We start from the raw sequence: 22,728 nt of genomic DNA, 5'->3' as shown, positions 1-22,728 counted from the left end.
GTGACAATGGAGTTTGAAGAACAAAGGTTTAAATTGTGACTTGTTTGGATGTAAATGAAGATAGTAAAAATTAAAAAAACCTACTGCACACTTTACTGGAATACAGGACATAATTCAGCCACATGTAACTCTGCTGGGCACCTCTGTTAGATTACTGGTGCCCTACAATCAGGCTCTGATTATTCAGCCTAGAGTATAGAAGCCAGGCTTCTATACTAGTGACAAGTGAGTTACAGTTGTACATGTGCTGGAGTCTGGGAGCTAAAGTTCAGCAAGAGGCAGAAAGGCACAGGTCTAATGGGAGGGTACAATCTCCTCCTGTCAGAGTGAGTGCTAATATGAAAAGGGGAGGGAGATGAGTGGAAAGGAGGAGGAAAGGGGGAAGGAGGAGGAGGGGAAAGGAAGAGGAGCAGGAGGAAATCACAACCTAAAGTAACCCACCTCTTTCTCTCCCGACAGACCTGAGTGTCTGATCCCAGATTCTGCCCCCCCCCAAACACAGGGAGCATCTGTGCTCTGCCAGGAAAGCCTGACACAGGGGCTGATTGTTCAGCATCCAAACAGCAAGGACTGGGGGAAAGGGGATAGTACAGGGGCTCCAAAATTCACCTTATTCCCTCTGGCCCAAGGGATATTCCAGTCAGCAGTATCCCAGAGGAATGGGGGAGTGAGTTGCACAAGGTAAGAGAGCAATGCTTATTTGCAATTTCATTCAGCTCGCACAGTTGCTGGAAATCTCCTCTGTGCTTTCACTATCCACTCCCACTTGTGCTTTGTATGTACTTCTGTTTACTAATACACACTTCATATTCACTTTACTAATACACACTTCATAGTCACTTTACTAATACGCACTACATATTCACTTTACTAATACACACTTCATATTCACTTTACTAATACACACTACATATTCACTTTACTAATACGCACTACATATTCACTTTACTAATACACACTACATATTCACTTTACTAATACACACTACATATTCACTTTACTAATACACACTACATATTCACTTTACTAATACACACTACATATTCACTTTACTAATACACACTACATATTCACTTTACTAATACACACTACATATTCACTTTACTAATACACACTACATATTCACTTTACTAATACACACTACATATTCACTTTACTAATACACACTACACTACTACCCTTCCAAGTCATTCTGACCCCATTTACACACTCAACTTACTGCCAGTGATATTGTATAGGAAATAGTGTGTTTGTGTCACCTCACTGGCAGTGCTATTGTATAGGGAATGGCATGTGTGTGTCTGTGTGTATAGATGTGTGTATAGATCTGTCTGTGTGTATAGAGAGAGCATTGGGATGGTAGTGATGGATTCTCATCTTGCCAAGCAAGAAATGAAGATGAATTCCATGGTAGGAAGTGTAGATAAGATGGGAGCTGTGACAAGCCACTCAAACACACTGTGCTTCTCAGTAGTCGCAATGTATTCACTGCTAATCAGAGGCTTTGGGCACAGTGTACGTTTTCTCTCTACCTTACTGCCTATCCATTCTACTTTTCAGTGTATGGCATGTTCATACCCATTATAGAGCTAAAAATATCTGTAGATTTTCATTTTTAATATTTATATTCATGAATTTATATGGTAGTGTATACTGTGTGTTATTTAATATATTTTATATAATCTCAAAACATACCTATATAGGACTCTTTGTTTGACTACCCTTTTATTTGTTTGTATGCAAACGAAGCAGGTCATAAGTTTGTGTGTGTATGTATGTATATATATATATATATATATATATATATATATGGGATCCATTATCCAGAAGGCCATTATCCACCTCCGAATTACGGAAAGGCTCATTTTATTCAAATAATCCAAATTTTTAAAATGATTTTCTTTTTCTCTTTAATAACCAAACTGTTATTGTACTTGATCAAAACCAATATATATTTATTCCTTATTGGCAGCAGAACCAGCCTATTGTTTATGCATATGCTTATATGATTTTCCAGTAGACTCAAGGTACTCAAATTATGGAAAGATCCATTATCCAGAAAGCCCCAGGTCCCTAGGATTCTGGATAACAGGTCCCATACCTGTTGTGTGTGTGTGTATATGTGTATATATATATATATATATATATATATATATATATATATATATATATATATATATATATATATATATATATATAATATAAATTGAGTCCCCTAGGGGCAAGTCTGCAGTGGTCCTATTGCCCCTTCCCAGAACTGGGAGCTGGTGGTTATTCACCATGAATCTAACCATAGGGAGACACTATGCCTTTTTACATTTTGGCAACTGGTAAATCTCCCTTACATTATATTACTGGTGTATGCCAGTCCTTTTCTTGAGTTTAGTAGTAGTCGTCATAGTAGCAGTAGCATGACATCAAGAACTGAACAATTCATATGTATATATAGATATGCTAGTTGGAGGGTATACAGGTTTATTGAGCTATAGGTTTAATCTGGAGTCCAGCTGCACAGCACTGACAATGAGATTCATACCATATAATATTCTATGTGCTATACATAACATTAAAATAACCTACTATATACTTAATCTGTATGGGCCATCAGTTTTAAGACTGCACTTTTTTATACCACAGTGATTTGGAATCATTCAGTGAAATTGTCACTTACTGAGCTTAGGGACCCACTCAAAATATACAGTACATATAAAATAGAAATGTCACAGTATAAGGCTGATTAGTAATTAATACAGATAATTACTACATGTCAGCACAGAAACCAGTGCAACTAGCATTAAAATTTAATAGTCAGCCTTGTAGCATTGGTTTCTATTATAGGCCAACCTAATTTTTTGTTTGATAATTTTCAACGACCCCTAAGCTTAGCTTCTCAACAGCTGCTCAGAGCCCACTGAGCATGTGAATGTCGCAGACACTTTCCAAGATGGTGACCCCCTGTGACAAGTTTGAAGTCCTGGATCATTGCTGCTATTGACAAGCTGAAACTTTAGGCTGGTGTTATAAGTTCAGTATATAAAACATGGCAGTTTTAGCTGTATTCATTTTTAGGGTTTAAAGGAGAAGTATACCCCCCGTCAATATATGTTCACTGAATAGGGCTTGTTATTGAAATACCTATTGCCTATTAAATATAATTTGAATAATTTGACATATTTAACACAATATTCCTTTGCAATTCCATCCTGGAATCACTTATACCCTGGTCTTTGGGCATATTTTGACAAAATCCGGTTAATGCTTCTCAGATGGTTTAGATTAGACTATAACATGGTGCATTGCATTTGTATTATAGGAGTGGGGAAATAATAATTGTATATTCATGGAAGCCATTTTTGTTAATAGGATCATGCCATGTAATTTCAATGAGTTGCCCCATTTTTGGTCAACATAACATCCTTTATGCCATTTGTATATAGACAGTGTTGTGTCTATCATTCATCTGCAATTGGACAGCAAGTTTGCTGACTTCATGGGTTGTTACCTTGCATTTTATTACATATACTGTATGGCTATGTTGAATATATCTCTGATGGTATGGCCATGGATGTGGCGGTATATTTATCACTTGCATATATAACTATGTATCTGTGGAACTTATGCGGATGTTACATTTTTGACGTGGATTATTTTATATAACAAGCACCCATGCTTTGTCTAATTGTTTCACAGATACATGAATAAACTGTAAAATATATATTTATAAAGGTACTTAGTAATGTTATGAGATAAAAACCTCAAAAAAGGTAAATTGTGTAAAACCTTCCCGTATTACTCACCTATTCGTGTCAGCAATTCTTTTAGATTGTAGACCCTGCAAGACCTTTTCCCTCCTTTGGCAATTCATCTTGGATAACTGCATGTTTAAATTTAAAATATATATGGTTGTATTATTCCCTGTGCCTTATGTTACCAGTAAACACACCACAGCAAAGATCAGAAGACAACCTGGAAATGTAGGCTCTACAGCGTTGGCACAATGGTACTATTATTTTGGAGTTAGTGATTTTACATTGGGTGGCACTTAAAGGGTTAAAGTATTTTAAGAAAGGGTTTTACAGGGAGAATGCCTTCATCCAAGCCGTAGAACCCTTGGGTCACTTCTATGGTCACAAAACTCTTTGACTTCTAATATCAACTATATAATTTTGCTTGAAGAGAGTATCATTTACTACATGATACAGGTATGGGACCTGTTAATGCTCGGGACCTGGGGTTTTCCGGATAATGGATCTTCATACCTTAAGTCTACTAGAAAATCATGTAAACATTAAATAAACCCAAAAGGCTGTGTTTGCTTCCAATAAGGATTAATTATATCTTAGTTGGGATCAAGTACAAGGCACTGCTTTATTATTACAGAGAAAAAGGAAATCATTTTTAAACATTTGGATTATTTGGATGAAATGGAGTCTATGGAAGATGGCCTTTCAGTAATTTGGAGCTTTCTGGATAATGGGTTTCCGGATAACTGATCCTATACCTTAATGCAAAATGTATTGGAATGATGCATGCTAAGGGGCAGATTTATCAAAGGTTGAGGTGAATTTTCGAATGAAAAAAATTCGAATTTCAAGCTATTTTTTTGTGTACTTTGACTAGGGAATAGTCAAAATTCAAATATCGAAATTTATAATGTACTGTCTCTTTATAAAAATCGACTTTGACCATTCGCCATCGAAAACCTGCCGAATTGCTGTTTTAGCCTATGGGGGACCTCTTAGAACCTATTTGGAGTCAATTAGTGGATTTTGAAAAATAAACTTTTTTTTTGGGAAAAACTTCGAATGCGATATTCCTTTGATTAGTACGATTCAAATTCGGCCGAATACGGACCTATTCGATCAAAAACTGACCTATTCGACCAAAAAAAAAAAACTTTGACTTAATTTCAGTTGGTCTTTTTGAATTCGAATTTCTAAGTTTTTTTCAATTCGAAATTCAACCCTTGATAAATATGCCCCTGTTGTCATGTCTAGTGACAGTCTGTAAATTAACAGGTCAAGGTGGATCACAGTGATTCCTAATCCTATCCACTTTAAATGTGGGTAGATTTCTAGTGTTTAGTCTACATTCTATGGACTAAATAAATGCAAAAAACCTTAGAAGTAATTGGCACTTTTTGTTCTTGATTAGGGAAATTCATTTCTAGGAACTCACCTGGTTATTTGGTTTTTTATTTTCTATTTTTATTTTTCTAACTTCCAAGTAACAAAAGCCAATCTTGCTTTATGGTAGGGATATGTACATTATACCAGGATCAAATACAATTTATCTGACTAGCTCATAAACTTTTACTATGCTGCTGTGTGCAATGCCCATGGCTTGATTAATAGAATTAAATAAAGTAGCTTAAGCTGGTAATACTGTGCCCAGTATTAACGGATGACTTTGCAGCTTTGGTAGATTATTGGCCATGTGTGTGGCCAAGTCAATGGTCTGTGTGATCAGTATCTAAAATCAGAAAATCATCCATATTGTTATAACATAGTAACATAGGTTGAAAAAAGACAAGTCCTCAGAGGGGGGAAATGATTCTAATTCCTTCCTGACTCCAAGACGGCAATTGGACCATTCCCTAGAATCAACTTGTACTATGAGCTATCTCCCATAACCCTGTATTCCCTCAGGCCATCAAATTCCTTCTTAAAGGAACACTAACACCAAAAAATGAAGGTGTTTTAAAGGAAAGACAACATAATGTACTGGTGCCCTGCACTTGAAAAACTGATGTGTTTACTTTAGAAAAACAACTATATTAACAAATACAAATAGTTGTGTAGCCATGGGGGCAGCCATCCAAGCACAGGATACACAGTAGATAACAGATCAGATAAGTTCTGAAGAATACCACTGTATACTGCAAAGCTTATCTGCTGTGTATCCTGTGCCTTTTCTCCTTTTTCAGCTTTAAATGGCTGCCCTCATGGCTACACAGCAGCTTGTTTAAACTATAGTTAAAGGGGTAATTCACCTTCCAAACACTTTTTTCAATTCAGTTGTTTTTAGATTGTTCCCCAGAAATAAAGACTTTTTTTTGCATTGGGGAGTAGGTCTGACAAGTCCGTACCCACTGTTTTTTTTTTAGTTACTTGAGTTGACCTCACTGGGGTCTCTGCCCCAGTGAAGCTTACAATCTAAGGGCCATGTCTTGTTTTCAAAATGGTCAATTTAATCAGGAGGTGATTATCCAGCCTGTATGAGGAAGAAGCCCACTCAGAATCTGTACTTCACCATTTATTTGTAAAATGAAATGAAATGTCATCCAAGCTGAGAAACTTGCTTGTGACCAGAGAAACTTTTCTGTTGTTGGGATGCATGGAGTCTGAGTATGGATTTGTACTGGTAACTTTGGGCCTGGGCTGACTGTCGATTGACAGAACTGCGTGGGCATCCAACTACTACCCAGCAAGATGGAGTAAGAAAAAATAAAAAAAGGTTTGGGATAATGCAGCATACACGACTCCTACAGCACTACTGGGGAAGGCTTACTGAGGTATGGTCGGAGTTGTAGTCCAAAAGCAACACATATTTATTACACAATCTAATAACAATGTATTGTCTTACATGGGCCTTTTCTACAGAAGCAGAGAGAACCCGCATTCTGCAATGAATTGTTCTGCTAAAATCTGCATACATCAGCTTCCAGGCACATCTCGTTGCCATATGACTCCTCCATAATTCACATGGATTACATAGTTATGATATTGTTTTATACCAAAGAAAACACTGTTGTTTCCACATCCGAGTTGGCCACTACTTTATATGTACATCTGATGCCTCAGGGCTGCGCTGAGTCCACAAGCCAGAGAGCCAGGCTACTAATATGTCCCTCCTGGTTTTGGACGTTTTTAGGGATACCCCTGTTGAATACCATGCAAACAGTCCTAGATATCAACTTTTTATTGGATGGCTAAAATCTTGGTATGGATAAAATCCTTTGCAGGTTTCTTTGTAGATGTTCCCTGGCCAGCTATTTATGTAACCCTTCAGGTGTTGTTGTTGAACATTGCTGATATAAAGTCAGTAGAGAATCAGTATTTTTCATTCTTTCTTCATAACGCTGCTGTGTAGGGCATCTTTGTCTTTTGAGCCCAGCACTTATTTGCATCCCCCAAAAGACAGTTCTGGATGCACTACATACATTTATACATATCAATATACACAACTTTATTAACCCTTTAAGTGCCAGCAAAATTTCTCATTTCATTTGCATCAGTGCCAGACGTGTTTTTGAACATTTTGTGCTCTCTTATTTTAGGGGTATTTCCTGTGAGTGTACTGTCCATTATCTTTCATTAGAACAGAATTTGCTGACCTCAACCTTTAATAATCTCCAGCCAAACTGAATCCAAGCCTTTAGTCTAATTTCTTGGCTTGCATACTAGGTTTGAATCCTCACTTGTGTCTGCACCCAAAGGCACTGTGCTGACACAGAGCTCATTTCAAGAATTCATATTCACGCGTTTCAGCAACAAAATCTAGTCTGTTTGGTAGATGCTGCGTTGGTCTGGGTGCAGACAGAAGACAAAGTGGATTCAATAAGAGGGTCTGTTTCTTTGCCTATGCTCATATGCAGGTCAAGAAACAGCCCACTGTGGCACAAGCCTTAAAACTAGGAACAACGTGAGGAATGTTTGTTCATAACTAATTTAATTTTTAAAATTCTCTTTAATTTAAATGTGCAATTTAGACCGTAGTTTGGTTTTGAAATATTCATAATCTTTTGTAGAGGATTTGGTATTTGGGCAAATTCAAAAATCCTTGATTTGTGCCTCCCAAAATATAATCAGTTGTGTATATCGTGCCAACATATTCCATAGCACTTTAAAGACATGCTTTACCCACGCCAGTCTCTGCCTCAGTGGAGCTAACAATCTTAGCTTAGTCTCTTAGATTGCAGATAATGCCACACAAAGCAATAAAGATAGCAATTGTTCCATTGTACTGATGTTGTATACTGTAACCATCTTCCGTGCTAAAGTGGCAGCCCCATGCTCATGAAACTGCCACAGGAATTGAGCACAAGGCTGGTGGCAGGGAACATGTTGTTGATCAACCAATGAATGAAGCTAAGTAGACATTTAAAGTCATACTGACACTATCATGTAGAAGTATTGGTATTACCGTAATGACACTGAGGTAGAGTCCCAGTTAGAGGATATTTAATGCAGAACCTATAAACGGATAAATGAATGGTCTGTTTCCAAGTTTCAGAGGATTGCATATAATGAATGGTTTTAGAGCAGGATCTTAAAGGAAAACTATACCCCCCAAACAATGTAGGTCTCTATAGAAAGATATTGCATAAAACAGCTCATGTGTAAAATCCTGCTTCATGTAAATAAACCATTTTCATCATAATATACTATTCTAGTAGTATGTGCCATTGGGTAATCATAAATAGAAAATTACCATTTTAAAAAATAAGGGCCGCCCCCTGGGATCGTAGGATTCACTGTACTCACAAACATACCAACAAACCATACTTGTTAGATCACATAAGCCAATTAACAGACAGAGTTGTGTCTTTTGCTTCCACACTTCTTCCTGTTACAGTTAGAGTTGTAGTATTTCTGGTCAGGTGATCTCTGAGGCAGCACACAGACCATCACGATATGGTGGCTCAAGGCAAGAGATGTAAAAGGGCAATATTTACTTAAATATATATTCCAGTTTGGTAAGATTCTTTAATATGCCACTTAATATGATATGAACTATCTGTTGCTTAAGTGTTGATTTTGGGGGTATAGTTTTCCTTTAATTATAAGTCCTAGTTCCCCAGGCTCTGAGGTAAAAGTGTTAGTGACATACTATTGTATTGTTAACTAATGAAGTATTAATAATGATGTATATAATGGATTCCTAGTTTTATTTTTAGGGTAGGGCAGCATTTGTCCCAGTCTCCAACATACACTATCTTGTTGAAAGTGTGACTGTCTGGGATGCTGGGAGTTTTAGTTAAACAACAATTTAATTGTTACAGGCTGGACATCCCTTCATTAAATTCCCAACATGTAATTTAAATTCCTGCATTGGAAATCCTGTACATTTCCCCCTTTGACATACTGTACTTTAGTCACAGTTAGGAACTAACATCCAGTGTTTTATATGCAGGTATATGCAGGGCCGCCATTAGAAATCACGGGGCCCCGTACAACAAAATTTTTGGGGCCCCCTGGGCCCCGCCCACACTGACGACCAAGCTCCGCCCCATATCCCGCCCACATCGCAGTTAAAAGACCACACAGACATCAGCGCTAAAAAAGTAACCCCCCCCCCCACACAAGTTGTAAAAAGCTATTGATGGTCAGGGCCCCCTTATAAAAAAAATTGGGGCCCCAAAAAAAAAAAAATAAAATTTTTTTTTTTTTTAAAAACATTGGTGGCAGGGGCCCCCTGTTAAAAAAAACTTGGGGCCCCAACAAAAAAAAATGTAAAAAAACTAAAAAATAAACAAACATTGGTGGCAGGAGCCCCCTTCTAAGTTAAAAACAAATTGGGGCCCCAAAAAAAAATTTGAAAAAAAATTAATTTTTTTTTGAAAAAAAAAAAAAAAACATTGGCGGCAGGGGCCCCCTTATAAGTTAAAAACAAATTGGGGCCCCAAAAAAAAATTTGAAAAAAAATTAATTTTTTTTTGAAAAAAAAAAAAACATTGGCGGCAGGGGCCCCCTTATAAGTTAAAAACAAATTGGGGCCCCAAAAAAAAAATTTGGAGAAAAAAAAATTTTTTTGAAAAAAAATAAAATGGTGGCAGGGGCCCCCTTACAAGTTAAAAACAAATTGGGGCCCCAAAAAAAATTTAAAAAAAAAATAATTTTTTTTTGAAAAAAAAAAAAACTGGTGGCAGGGGCCCCCTTACAAGTTAAAAAAATTTGGGGCCACCAAAAAGAAAATTAATTTTTTTTTTAAAAAAAAAACCCAAAAAAAAACAATGGTGGCAAGGGGCCCCTTACGAGTTAAAAAAAAAATTGGGGCCCCAAAAACAAAAGTTTTAAAAAAAAGATTGGTGGCAGGGGCCTATAGAATATTAAAATAATACATTGGTGGCCAGGGGATTAAAAAAAAAAAAAAAAACACAAACTGGTGTTCAGTAGAATTGAACTCATGGCTTCAGTACTTCAACTTCGCCTCCTTTCGTGACTTCGGGTCTTTTCACCGCTTCAGGACTTCGGCTTCGGCTGTTTTCGTGACTTCGGGTCTTTGCGCTGCTTCAGGACTTCGGCTTCGGCTGTTTTCGTGACTTCGGGTCTTTTCGGCGCTTCGTGACTTCGGGACTTCGGCTTTTTCCGTGACTTCGGGTCTTTTCGTCGCATCGGCTTCGGCTTTTCGGCACTTCCGCATTCGGCACTGAAGAGGCAAGACGTACGGCTCGGGCGCTCGTAAGGGGGGCCCGGATCTTCAAAAAAATGCAGCGCTGCCGGGCCCCCCTTCATGCCCGGGCCCGGTACGCTTGTCCCCCCTGTCCCCCCCTGATGGCGGCCCTGGGTATATGGCACTGAAAGATAAGGCATAGTGGGGACGGAGTTTAGCAAATATGTAGAACTTCCAATTTAACAGCTGCCTTTAATGTGCCTTTCAGAATTTGATACAATAGTTGCTGATATTCCATAGATACTGCTGATAAATGTATCAAATAATTGTAACAGTTCAGAATCTGCACCTGAATTATTGAGCTGCCAGATTGAAGCACCAGAGATTGTGCAGCAATGTAAAACTGAGTTTGATTCTTCCCTTTAGAGTGTATGCTCTTTTGTACAGGGCCTTCCTCGCCTTTTGTACTGGTATGGATTGTGATGTTTGTAACTCCATATGTTCTATGTATAGAATTCATGTGATTTTAGTTGTATAATCACATTTACTTTACAGTGCTACGCAATATGTTGGCGCTATATAAATACATGTTAATAATAATAATAATAATAACTAGGGCACTCTCAGCAATTCATTGAGATATTCTCCCTGTGTCTGTGTAGGTTTCACCCTAATACTGTTTTCTCCAACACTCCCAAAATGGACAGATTTATTGGCTCCTTGTAAAACTGTGTGTTTTTTGTCTGAATGTGATAAAACAGTCTCCCCTGGGACCTATATCACCCATGACCCATGTAACTATGTGGATGTCTCTGTCAGTGCAGTATAAAGGCAGTACAGGTACAGTATATGATCTGTCATCTAGAAACCCGTTATTCAGAAAGTTCTGTATAACTGGAAAGCCATCTGCCAGAGACTCGATTTTAATCAAATGATTTTATCAATAATAATAATAATAATAATAATAATAATAATAATAATAATAATAATACAGAATATGGTACTTGATCCCAACTAAGGTAATGAATTCTTATTGGATGTAACAATTTTATTTGGTTTAATTAATGTTTAAATGATTTTTTAGCAGACTTAAGGCATGGTGATCCAAATTATGAAAAGACCCATTATCTGGAAAACCTCCAGCATTCTGGATTACAGACCCTAAACCTGTATAATAATACACACATTCTCTCCTTCTAGTGACAATAGGCAACACTTTATAGCCATTCTGCACCACAAAGTCTAATTATTCTGATCAATTATTGCATGCACCATAATGTAAAGATTCAATTTCTCATATTCTGACTCGCTTTTCCCACACAGACTTACACTATTTCATGCATAATTTAGTTTTTTTTTTATCCCACATGCTTTAACTCTTCTATCCAGTGCATTACAAAGTATCTAGCCATTTAGGGGCAGATTTACAAAGGTTTGAATAGTAAATTAGAATTTTGGTCAAAACTCACAAATTCGGATTTAAAAACACCAACTCGAATTCATCGCACCTTGACCCTGGAAACCGTTCTTATTGGACTATTCTCTATCTAAAACCTGCCGAGTTCATGTAGAAGTCAATGGCAGAGGTCTCTTGAACTGTTTGAAGATGTTAATAGTAGTAATGAGCCAAATTTTTGCCAAGTTTCGCTTTGAAAATGATGTCCCATAGACTTCAATGGGAGAAAAAAAATGTTGCACGTCAAAATAAATGTTGCGGGTCAAAAAAATGAGAGGAAAAAAAATGCTGCGGGTCAAAATTCAAGAATTTTTATTTCGGAGGAAAACTTGATTCGAATTTGATTCAAGTTTTCAGGTCGGGACTATTCGATCTAATTTTAGACGTTCTAATTTTTTCATAAATAAGATATGCAGTTTAAAAAAATTCACATTACTCTAAAATTCGACCTTTGATAAATAACCCCCTTAATGTGGCAATTTCTAATCATTCTGCTTCACACAGTCTGATTAGTCGTCATTTATCCCTCACTATTCTGTTTCATACAATCTTTCTGATCCACCTACTTTCTACCATACTGTGAACCATTCAGTCCTGCATGCTTTTTAACTTCCTTCCACCACTTATTCTAAGCATTCACTTGGATAAACTGTTGTGATTCATTCATCTAATGCTGCTTCAAGGTAAACTCTTTGTATAACTTTACTTTAAATCTGGTTGAGATCATTGAGATGACCTCAGCATTGTGCGCAGAGGGACTTGAGCTTTTCTAACTAAACTCTGTATACAACTCCACTAAGAGTTGGTTCAGGAATAAAATTTTATATGGTAGAGTGAATTATTTGCAGTGTAAACAAAGTTATTTAGAAATAAAAACTACATAATAAAAATCAGTATCCCTTTAAACTGTGCCTGAGATCAAGACAATATCAGCATTGCATGCATATAGACTTGAGCTTATATGTATGTATGTATATTTTTATTTGTATAGCGCTCCTTGAGGGCAAAGCACTGTACAGGAAAATAATAAATTAGTAGTTCACTGCAATAATAAGTATAACAATAAGTGCATTATTAGAAATACAATTCACATAAGTACAAAATCTAATTACAATACCGATTAAGTGCTCAGTGTTAAGGAGACAAAAGGATGGAGGACCCTACCCCTCACAGCAGGGTGGAACATTGTAGGTAAAAAAAATATAAATTGTGGATGTGTGTTGAATGCACGTTTCCTAGACACAGTCATGTTTTGAAAGCTGGGGTAGACCAAAAATTAAATATTCATTGTTCATGGTATAGTGCATTTCAAACAGCCATAGGGAGCCTTGTTCTTGTCTCATTCTCACCTGCCAGGAGAGATCGAGCTGTACATAAGGTTATATATGTATCCCATGGGCACGTATATATAACCTTATTAGAATGTCTGGGCCTCTGAACCCTATTACATCAGACAGCTGTCAGGCAGTGTTCAATTACGAACCACATGTATGCTTGCGGACGCAGGCTGTATCTTTGCTTTTAGTGTAACAAGAGAAGCATCCATAAATCTTCAGTAATTTATAATCCAGAGAAAGAGCAGAAGACTGCAGTTTTATAGATAAAGGCAAACAGATTTAATATATTAGTGTGAGACTAAGCTACTCTGAGCCAGCTCTGGGAAAGGAGATGACTTGGCAGTTTCATTGGTCCAGCTCATCTACACATTCTGTAATATGTGCTACTCTTTGGCACAACTCTGTGTATCCCTTGCTCCACGTGCTCTATTGTACAAGATATAGGATGTGATTGCACTATGGCTTTTGGTTGAGCCTACTTACTCCTCTGTGAGCAGGAAATCAGAAATGCAAGAGAAATCGATCCCTTCAACTATATAAAGCATTTATCATAGCTAAAACTGAAAAGTTATTTTCAGAAAAGATTTCCTTGCATTTTAAAAAAATTATTGGTTTAAAAATGTTTTTTTCTGTTTTAATGATCAGAGTTCCCATCTCACACGTGTATTTTAGTTTTATGAAAGTGGTAGCTGTGGGCTGCTGATGGATAAAGGTGGCCATAGATGCACAGCTGGTATCCTATAAAATGGTGCATGTATGGCGGGAGATGAGCCGACTGATATCAGCAAATGACTTGGATATTGGTCGGCTCGTCGATTGGCCAGGTCAGAGAATTTTGATTTAGTGCTCTTGAGGGAGCTTGAACATCGGCCAGGGTTTACTGCTGAATCGTCAGAATCTGGTAGAGGCTATTGTTTCTACCTGTTTATCTGATGATTTAGCGCTATCACATCTGTATTGAAAAATAATGGTCACAGGAAAGACTGTAATTGTTACATTTATGGCCATCTTAACTCACACACTTTAGATTACCTGTAGTTAGATCTTTCTAAATTCTGAGAACCAAGAAGCCATGGCTAATAAAATGTTCCTTCCCGAATCCCAAATTACTTGAATGCTTGATTATTTGTTTATACACAAACCTCTACAGTCCTAAAACATTTATTGTCCATGATTTTTTTCTTCTCTGGCTAAGCCAAAACAATCCTCCAAGAAAGAAAAATATTAGTGTTGCCCTCTTCTTTTGTTATATTTTAACAGCAAGGCTGAGTAATGCCTTATTATAAATTATTTGAGTGGGGGCTCTTGTTTTTGCAATATTTAAATTAAAGTTTAATAAAGAATACATTTCTATTCTTTATTAAACTTTAATTTAAATATTGCAAAAACAAGAGCCCAATTTTGCATGAGTATTCTGGTCATTGTATACATCAGCATCTCTGGGTTCTCGGGTTGCCTTGAATAGGTGTTTGGAAAGCCAATGGATTAAGGCAGTGATCCCCAACCAGTAGCTCTTGAACAACATGTTGCTCTCTAACCCCTTGGATGTTGCTCCCAGTGGCCTTAAAGCAGGTGCTTATTTTTAAAATCCTGGCTTAAAAGTAATTTTTGTTGCATAAAAACCATGTGTACTGCCAAACAGAGCCTTGTGCTGGTTGCAAGTCCACATAAGAGCTACAATACTCAATCACAGCCCATATTTAGAAGCCCCACAATTTTTTTGCATGCTTAGGTTGCTGCTCTCCAACATTATTTTACACTTGAATGTGGCTCATTGTAAAAAAAAAGTTGGGGACCACTGGATTAGGGAATAAGAAGCATATTCGTCAAAGTGTGAAACTAGAGCTTGCCTCAGTCCGCTAGAGTGATATTCCACCGTTCTATTTATTTCTATGGGATTTTTAGGGAAATATGCAAATGCAGTAGAAATGTATAGAAAGTGGTGAAATTATACTGTTGCAAGCTCTAGTGTCACTCTTTCTTAAATAAGCCCTTAAGTGAGGGCATGCTGTTGTCTGACAGATTTAAGCACACCTACATCCACAGACTTGTAGTACCGTATCCATTATGTGGGTATGCCCTGCAAAAGAAATCTGAGGCCAGATGAATCTGACTTGCTTGAAAGCGTATAACATTTTTTTTATTTGCAATAAAGGGAAGGGCGATTGTCTTCACCCGGTTCACAATGTATTAGAGAGGAGATTCCAGGCTTCTGTATACTTCTGTATACTATCTTCTGAGCACAGGGAAAGGGGGTGAAAAAATGACTGCATTTCTGTTGCCCTTAAACCTTTTGCATAGTGTCAGTCGTATGCTTTATTAATAGAACTTTCTGTGCTGTATACCATACCTTTGTGCCAGAGGCAACTGTGCAGGTACAGCAATATAAATAAAAAATGGCAGGCAGAATTCCTAAAGACTAAGAGAACCAAGTGCATAGTTAGACACATCACCCACCTGTTGCACAAGCCTAACCCACCCAGTTTGTGGTTCCCATGGGTTTTGTGCCAGACTGGGCAACTCTAGTCCCTGCCTTGTAGAGTTTACAATCTAAATGGAAACCAACTTAGGGACTCCAGGGACAAGTGCTATGTAAACTAATGGATATCAGATGTGTCAGTGGTTACACAATATGCCTAGATCTTCTAAGTGGTGCTAGTGTGGAGCCACTGTGCTCTGCACCCATGTGTTGGCTATACCAGTGTGCAATGAGTGCAAGGTGCAGATAACAGAACAAGGGAGTGCTGTACTTGTCTTGCCTCTCTTTTATGTAGGGCCTCAAACACAGATGAGAGAGTTGAGCCTGTGAACTGCATGGTGAGCAAAAAACATCTGGCCTGTTTTTTTTGCAGTTCTTCCCTCTGAACCCCCTACACTATTTGTAAATTGTCTGTGGAGCCTCTGTGGCTGGTATATAAAATAATTTTTGCTGGGCAAGCTGACTGAAAAGTGCTCCGTTTGCCACAAACCCCTTGTCTATAACGTGATTATCTTTGTGAACATAGTGAAAAATGGATCTGGTTATTTCTAGTTTATTTCTGGTTATTTTCTTATGGCACCCCCTCTGCATCCACAGATTGCCAGTCCGGTATTGACGAGATACAAATAGTTACTTTGTATTGGTGCCTTGGACAAGGTATAGAAAGTTGTAGATGGGTTACTGTAGCCTCAATATGAGTTTTGCAGACCTTTTGTCTTGTTCTGTGAGACAGAAGAACATCTGGTTTCTTGTCACCTTTCTTGTCACCTCATATATACCCCTATATATATATATATATATATATATATATATATATATATATATATATATATATATATATATATATATATATATATATATATATATATATATATATATATATTAATTAGCAGGAATAGTGCCTCTTCAAAAAAATAGGAACAATTAAACACCAGGCCTTGCCAAGATACAGCTTTTAGTTGAAATGTTACATTCATTGAGAACAGCTTTATTTCTTGGGACAGTAAATGCAAGGCTTTTCTTGTTTCACATATTAATGATCACTGTATCAGTACACATTATTTTGTAGTATGGCTAAATATATGTTTGTGTGTTAAACTAGCTCAGTTAGGCTTTCACTTTATTTCTCTCCAGCATACTGCTTTATTAACCCTAGTTATTTCACTTTATGAAATATTACTATCATTTATTCATAAAGGGAATGATTTTGTTCTGCACCAGGGAACAAACTGCAGGATATTTGTGAAGAAGTAAAAGAAAGCATGAGAATAAACCTTCTTCACACACTCATTGTGCATCCTTTGTATACAAGCTGTTGAATATGAAGCAGTGCTCCTGTTTATGAATCATGTACTTCTATATATACCTAAAGGTATAGAGAGTCTCTTTAGGCCACCTATTCCAGGCATATCTCTGGCATTCATGTTTGTTGTTTTCTATTTATATATAATACATTAGAACCCTAAATATGTGTATGATATCCTGTTATTTGTAACCTTCAAATACTCAAAAGCCAGTAAATAATGTAAAATTATATTCTAATAAGCAGTGCTCAATCATTCTGTGTGATGCAGTGGAACCCAAAAATCAAACTGACTTTTTGAGATGCAGCTGCTGCCTGGCAAAGAATGAAGACCTTACCATACAGATATGCCAATTCCCCTTAATTATTTTGAAAGTCACTTGGTCTATATTTTCCTTGGCCCCAATACTTGGATGATTAAGGGCCAGCTTTCTCCTTCTTTCTTTCTTTCTTTCTTTCTTTCTTTCTTTCTTTCTTTCTTTCTTTCTTTCTTTCTTTCTTTCTTTCTTTCTTTCTTTCTTTCTTTCTTTCTTTCTTTCCATACCTCAGATGAACCCGCACATCACTACTCTACATTCTAACATATTCTAGGATCTAGGAGAATGGGAGAGGTCAATTCCCAGGAGACACAGTGTTTTGGTGGTACTAAAATTAGCATTTGTAGAGAGAGCATGAACCAGAGGCCTTTTTATCTCAGTGGTAACCCCTGGAGATGCTTTACCTGTAACCCTGAAATTAAAATTAAATATTTCAAAGAAAGTTGTTGTTTATAGTGGTTGGTTTGGTTATTGAATGGTGATCCATTGTGATTAATGACTACTGAGCTGGCTAATCTAAATGACACTGTTTATTTCTGTTACCTTCAGTACAGCTGCAGCCTGTCTCCATCTTCAATTGATAGAGTATTCAGCATGCTATTTCCATGCTGTGTCTCCTTTCAGCATCCCTCAATCCTCCTACTGCTGTACTTGCCTTTTATTCTGTCTGTATAGAACGTCCCTTGCTGCGGCTGCTCTGGGATAACCTAATTTCTTTATAAAGCCCTTGCACTGCTGTACATAAACACCACTAACAAACTTAAATAGAAGAGTCACACAATGAAACAGTGAGGCGCAAACCCCCCTTTTTTCTCTCCATTTTTTTTTCTCTCCTCTCGTGAAATTTGAGTCTCCTCCCACCTACTTTTTCCCATTAGAAAGGGTGATTCAGAGAATATGTGTATGTATTGGTGTCTACGTGTGGTTGTGTATACTCTCATGCCCTCTCAAGCTGCTTTCCACCGACTGATCAGCCTGGGATTGTTCATGTGACTTTATGCATGAAAAGTTTGCAGTCAGGTGGTCCTGTGACCCGGCCTGAGAAGCTGTACTCTCATGTAAGTATATCGTTCAATAAGTCTGCGTTTCAGAAGCCCCCCTCCTGGGATCTTTGGGGTACCTGTGCTGTTTTTGTATTGCTCTTTCCTGTGAGACTTATTAGGGGACATTTGGATCAGGTCACATTTTACACTTGTAAGCAAAAATTATTGGCTTCTGTGTCCCTCTAGCAGACATGGGCCGCTTGCAGTTGTCTGTGACGCAGAAGCCTATGCTGTGTGTGCTGCAGTATAAAGAGGGCCTAATTAGCACGGCTAATCGCTTGCTTTTAGCATGTATGACTGCTCTCTTCTCAAACTGCCTCCTTGTTGCTATGGAGAGAGAACTGCAAAAGTCTGCACGATCCCCAGCCAACACAAACTGGCTTTTGTAGGATTTCTACTTAGGGGTAGATGTGTGATTACTATGATCATTTGTAGAAATTCGGATTTTTTTTCCTTGGGGGACCCCTGAAGTGCAAAGCGCTAAAGGCATATATAAAAAAACTGTCATAAGGAGCAGTTAACCCTTCTGTTGATAAATTGCAGCCAGCTTTTCTACAGAATGCACACACAGCAAGTCAAATTGACTTGCTTTTCTAGAAATAGGTTTGCTCACTGTGTAGTTTTTGTATTTAATGAATGCTGTTTCATGTATCTGTATTGTTTGAAAAAAAATTCCAATCTGGCTTTGAGGTTTAGCTTGGCACTCTAATATTTTAAATAGTTCTGTGTAGGGATGCACCGAATCCAGGATTCGGTTCGGGATTCGGCTTTTTTAGCAGGATTCGGATTCGGCTGAATCCTTCGGCCCAACCGAACTGAATCCGAATCCTAATTTGAATATGCAAATTATGGGCTGGGAGGGAAATTGTGTGACTTTTTGTCAGAAAACAAGAAAGTAAAAATTGTTTCCCCCTTCCCACCCCTAATTTGCATATGCAAATTAGGGTTCGGTATTTGGCCGAATCTTTCGCAAAGGATTTGGGGGTTTGGCCGAATCCAAAATAGTGAATATGGTGCATCCCTAGTTCTGTGTTTGTCATTTTTATTTAATCATTTACAGATTTTTGTGGGTAAAATTGATGTAACCTTTTTTTTTATTGGGTGAAAAAATAACTGTTAAAATTGTTTCTGCAATGAAACATTTATAAAGTTATTTTGTAGCATTTAAAATTTAAAAAATAAATAATAATAATAAGAGTTAAAGTAAAGCAGGATATAACATGCAGTAAGTACAGGTATAGGATCCGTTATCCAGAAGCCAGAATTGTAAAAGCTACATTTGTAGATTATATAGTGAATAAAGTACCACCTCTTGTAAATTATAAGGATATTATAAGTTACCGAGGAGTTTCATGAACATATAAAAACACGAGGCAAAAGGCCGAGGTAACTTCTAACATCCTCATATTTTGCAACCGGGGTTACTTTATTTATTATAATACACAAGATTCAGTGAGTCATGTGACATAAATGACATCACTACTCACCATTTATAACTGACAGTACTCACCATTTATAAGGATATAATTTACAAGATATTGTTGGCTTTTGTGTATTCTACTCAATGGGAAAATCTCTTTACTAATGTGCTGGGTAGAGGAAGTTGTGTCATTGCATGGAAGTTCCATTGGCATTGTAACCTGCAGTGCTTTATCAGTCCTAGCCTTAATATTAAAGAAGAAAAGTCTTTTTAACTTGGGGGTGCCAAAAGCTATGCACCCCCCAAGTGGTTGAATTTACTTACCTGACACATTGAGCCGCTGCTCCTATCAGTAGAAAACTGCACCGCCCATGGCGGATGGAGATGATACACTTTTTTTTAACTTTGTATAAATAAAATATATTTTTTACTAATCCTCTCTGGTCCTGTGGATCCGTTTGAGTGCCGGTCGGCCCTGCTTCCATTTATCCTTCGCTGTACCGCTCCCTAAAGCTGGGGGTCTGGGGCTGGAGCACGCAGACCACATTCACTATTTGGTGAGTCATTTACTAATCATTCTGGAGCACCATGTTTCTCTTAACTAGTCAAAGTCCAAATCTCAATCCAATTGAGAATCTGTGGTCAGACTTGAACATTGCTGTTCATAAGGGAAAACCATCCAACATGAAGGAGCTGGAGCAGTTTTGCCTTGAGAAATGGGAAAAAATCCCAGTGGCAAGATGTGGCAAGCTTATAGAGACTTATACTTATAGAGACTGACCCAAACCACTTCAACCTTGGCATACTGCTCATACAAAAGCGCTCCAAAGACATTCACGTGCACTTGAGCGTCGCTGGCGTTCAGAATCAGACTTTTGGAGCTACAAATCTGCCCTGCGCTCCTATAACACCAGCCTCTTCCAAGCCAAACAAACATACTTTATTTCACTCATTAACTCCTTTTCTAAAAAAACAGCACAATTTTTCTCCTTTCCCCTTCTCCACCCCCTCTATGCACATCTGTCTCTGCTCAAGATATTGCTGAGCACTTCAAAAACAAAATTGACACTATCAGAAGGGACATTACACTACTCAACCCCCCTAGACTTCCACCACCCTCCCTCCACACTCCCCAGTCCATCCTGTGCTCCTTCACCCCTGTCACTGATGAGGAAGTCTCAAAGCTTTTGGCCTCTTTTCACCTTACCACCTGCCCGCTTGATCCAATTCCCTCAAAACTTTTCCGCAATACCAATCCTTGTTTAATCCAAGCCTTAACTCACCTATTTAATCTTTCGCTCACAACTGGACTGTTTCCTTCTCAACTAAAACATGCTCTTGTCACCCCCATTCTGAAAATACCCTCTCTTGATCCCTCCAATCTTGACAACCTCCGACCTATCTCTCTGCTACCTTTCATCTCTAAACTACTTGAGCGCCTAGTCTACAACCGACTTACCTCATTCCTCTCTGACAATAACCTGCTGGACCCCCTACAATCTGGTTTTAAGCCACAACACTCCACGGAAACTGCCCTGACTCGACTAACTAATGACCTTTTAAGCTCTAAAGCCAACAATCATTTCTCACTACTAATACTGCTTGATCTCTCAGCCGCATTTGACACTGTAGATCACCCTCTCCTCCTCCAGTCCCTCCATTTGCTTGGCCTTCGTGACACAGCTCTGTCCTGGTTCTCTTCTTACATCACCAATCTTTCCTTCAGTGTCCCCTACAATGGAGTATCATCTTCTCCCCTACCTCTTTCTGTTGGAGTTCCTCAAGGCTCTGTCTTGGGACCGTTACTATTCTCCCTCTATACTTCCTCCCTCAGCAAATTAATCAACTCGTATGGTTTCCACTACCACCTCTATGCTGACGATACTCAGATCTATCTCTCATCTCCTGATCTCAACCCAGAACTCCTAACTCGCGTCTCCTCCTGCCTGTCCGCTATCTCTACCTGGATGTTGCAACGCTACCTTAAATTAAACCTCTCTAAAACTAAATGATTCTCTTTCTTCCAACTAACACCAGTAACATCCCGGAAGTATCCATCATAGTTAACAATTCAACTATCACCCCCTCTCCCCAGGCCCGGTGCCTTGGGGTTATCCTAGATTCTGCTCTGTCATTCACTCCTCATATCCAGTCACTTATTAAATTATGTCAATTCCACCTAAGGAACATATCCAAAATACGATCATTTATCACCCAAGATGCTGCCAAAATTCTTATTCACTCTCTCATCATATCACGTCTAGACTACTGTAACTCTCTTTTAATTGGCCTTCCCCTCCAGAGACTGTCACCTCTCCAGTCCTTAATGAACACTGCTGCGAGGCTCATATACCTCAGCAACCGCTCCTCCTCTGCCTCGCCATTCTGTCAATCCCTGCACTGGCTACCGTTACCTTTCAGAATCAAATTCAAATTAATGACACTGACTTTCAAAGCACTTCATAACTTTGCTCCACCCTACATCTCTGAACTCATCTCTATATACTCACCCAACCGCTTACTACGGTCCTCTACTGAACTGCTACTCATTCTCTCATTACCTCCTAACATGCTCGCATTCAAGACTTTGCAAGGGCTGCACCCCTCCTCTGGAACTCTCTCCCACGGTGTGTCCGACTTTCTCCCAATTTTTCTGCTTTCAAGAAATCTCTTAAAACGCACTTCTTCCGAGAAGCCTACCCTCACTCTGCTTAACTACCAAACGCAACACCACATACAGTACCACATTTCTCACCCACTTAATTTGATCTTGCCCACTCCCACACCTTGTGTATTACTGCCTTCCCTTTAGACTGTATGCCTATGCACAGGGCCTTTCCTCACCTTTTGTACCTGTATTGATTGTGATGTATGTAACTCCATATGTTCTATGTATATAATTCATGTGATTTAGTTGTATAATCACATTTACTTTACAGTGCTACGCAATATGTTGGCGCTATATAAATACATGTTAATAATAATAATAATAATAATAATAATAAATGCGACTTGCAGCTGTAATTGCTGTAAAAGGT

At 38.2% G+C, this 22,728-nt stretch overlaps 1 protein-coding gene across 4 annotated transcripts in view; it reads left to right on the top strand.

Moving 5' to 3' along the window:
- Positions 1 to 360: 360 nt before the first annotated feature.
- The window catches only part of tcf20.S (transcription factor 20 (AR1) S homeolog), an 80,165-nt gene continuing 57,797 nt past the window's right edge, over positions 361 to 22,728 (top strand). For 3 of the 4 annotated variants that reach the window (XM_018261132.2, XM_018261128.2, XM_018261131.2), the window contains exon 1: positions 361 to 681. The gene's annotated coding sequence lies outside the window, so the exon portion shown is untranslated. Of the gene's footprint in view, positions 682 to 17,667; positions 18,286 to 22,728 lie in introns of those variants that run through there. The other variant, XM_041561584.1, reaches the window with a different exon arrangement.

The sequence above is a fragment of the Xenopus laevis genome, chromosome 4S (genome assembly GCF_017654675.1).
Source record: "Xenopus laevis strain J_2021 chromosome 4S, Xenopus_laevis_v10.1, whole genome shotgun sequence".
In the NCBI taxonomy this organism is placed as follows: Eukaryota; Metazoa; Chordata; class Amphibia; order Anura; family Pipidae; genus Xenopus; species Xenopus laevis.
The sequence above is the reverse complement of the archived record's forward strand: the minus strand, read 5'-3'. Positions and strand labels throughout refer to the sequence as shown.